Source organism: Crocuta crocuta, unplaced genomic scaffold, assembly GCF_008692635.1.
Source record: "Crocuta crocuta isolate KB4526 unplaced genomic scaffold, BGI_CrCroc_1.0 scaffold13, whole genome shotgun sequence".
Classification (NCBI taxonomy): Eukaryota; Metazoa; Chordata; class Mammalia; order Carnivora; family Hyaenidae; genus Crocuta; species Crocuta crocuta.
In genome coordinates this window covers 8,882,429-8,884,732 of record NW_027530007.1, presented here as the reverse complement: position 1 = coordinate 8,884,732, position 2,304 = coordinate 8,882,429, and positions in this window count along the sequence as shown.

Here is a 2,304-nt window from a genome sequence, read left to right as displayed (position 1 = left end):
CAGTGGGCTAGGAGCTGCCCCCTCTACTGCTCCACCCTAGAAATAGGACTTGGGGTGCCCCCATGTGACCCCAGTGCTTCTCAACGTCCAGGCAGAGCTGACCAGTCTCCTGCAGCGCTAGGGGGACACATGGGGGAGGCTCTGGGAGTCCAAAGGGTGAGGTCTGAGGGGAGATGCCCCCAGGGAGGCACGGCGATGTTGGGGAGCTGTAGGGACGGGAGGCAGTGCACCGGGGTGGGGCCCGGGGGTGAGTACGTGAACCCCAGGGTCTCTCCCCTTCTCCAAGGTGTGTGGCCCCAGGGGCCCCAGCCCGAGGCACACTCCTGAGAGAGATCTGTGCCCCTGCGGGGAGCAGGTGGGGCTGGAGCTTGGGGAGCTTCCCAGGATGCGAACCAGGAGTGGGTGTGGGGCAAGGGGTCCCTGCGCATCAGGTGAGAACTGCCTTCATGGGGTAGGTCTGGTCCTCAGACTAAGAGGCTCAGGTAGCTGCCCTGGGCCCCCTGAGGGCAGCAAAGCAGCCAGGGTGATGGTCATGGGGTACCCTCAGCCATGTGCGCCCATCTCTGAGGCAGCAGCTTCAGGGCTCAAGCCCGAATGAGGGTGAGAGACCCTGCTGAGCATTCCAGGCACCGGGACCGTCCCCCGGGACCCCTAGCGACTTCTACTTCAGCACGAGCTCTCAGGTCTGCTGGACAGAGTTGCCGTGGGTGCCTTTGGCCTCCTTGTGTGGCCAAGGCAGGTTTGAGGATGGAAAAGCCCCAGACTTTTTCGTTGAGAGACCTGAAGCCCAGAAGGTGTTCATTAGCTGAAAATTGAACACTGTCCCTGAAGCCCTTTCCGTGTCCTGTGGTGCTTTGCCCAGCTGACAATTAGCACTTTGACGGTTTCTATCATTCTGTCTTGTGCTGTTTATTAGAAGGTATAAGCATTTATTGCCCTACTAGGGCATGACATTCCCTTAAATTTAGTCACTGGACTCGCCCACGGCATCCATGTTACCTGTGGCCTCCTCCCTGTCGACCACTTGAGAGCTGCTTGTGAGTGATTTCTGTAACCTCCAGCTTCCACAGGGATCACTACTTGGTGCAGACACATCTGCACTTTGCTTGGATGGTTCCAGAAGCCTAAGTGGCTATGTGGCCATACTCTGTCTCCACCACAGGCCATGGGGTATCCTGCCCAACCCAGCTTTGCAGCCCAGTCGCCCCTGACAGGTTAGTTTAGCATCCAGCCCTCACCCCCACGCCAAAGACAGAATCCCTGGCAGAAGGTCTGCTAGTCGCCTTGCATCTGGCTCCAGTAGTCATGCCTGGCAGCCCTGCACGCCCATCAATCAAGGCCAGTCAGCAATTAAATGGGGCCGAGGGTCTTCAAGAGGCTGCCACATCCCTGGGACTCTGGCCCAGCCCTCACCCAATCCTGAGGCAGAAATGTGTGGGACCGGAGATCATGCATCCCAAGGCGATGCAGGGGTCCCCGAGGCACTGCATGGGGTCGGGTCCTAAGCCTCGGTCGGACCAGAGGCCGCAGCGTGGGGGAGGAGAGGTGGCCCCACCCATGGCACATGTGCAGGCACCAGAAAGGGGCCTGTGTTGCCCCCCAGACTGCACCTAGACCCAGGATGGGGGCAGGATCCACTTCCAGTTAGGACTCGAGGGGCCGCCCAGCCCAGCTGCTCCATCTGGCTGAGGACATTGGCCAATCACTGTCATCAAAGCAGCCCTGGGCTTCTCACTCAGGCTGTCCCACTCCCTCTCCCCAAAGGCCCCCGGGTGTCCTGGACTCCAGATCCAGAGCTGAGCGCTGGCACGTGCCCCTGCTCATGGCCCCATCACTGATGACCACCGTCCACTTCCTCCACCCCCACCCACGTAACCCTGCTTTCAAACAGGCCTCACTGCACCCACTCCTGTCCCCACCAGTCAGGGACGAGGGTCTACCCTCTGTCCTAACAGGCCTTCCCACACCTTCCCACCGCTTGCTGCCTTCATGGAAAGCAGCTTGCTGGGCTCTCTGCCGGGCCCTGGGACCCCAGCCGCCATGAACAGTCCCCAGGCCTGCAGCCTGTGATCCCCTCACCGCCCCCGGTCAGTGCCCCACAGGGGTCCATCTATGCTGTCCCTCCCTAGCCTTGGGGGCCCCGCCCCACCCCAGTGTCAGAAGGTGCCAGCTCCCTTGGTCCCCTAGTGCACCCCTCTTCTCTCTAAACAAGACCCTCCTTGGGGCACCTGGGGGCTCAGTCGGTTGAGCGTCCGACTCAGTTTCAGCTCAGGTCGTAATCTCACGGTCTGTGGGCTCGAACCC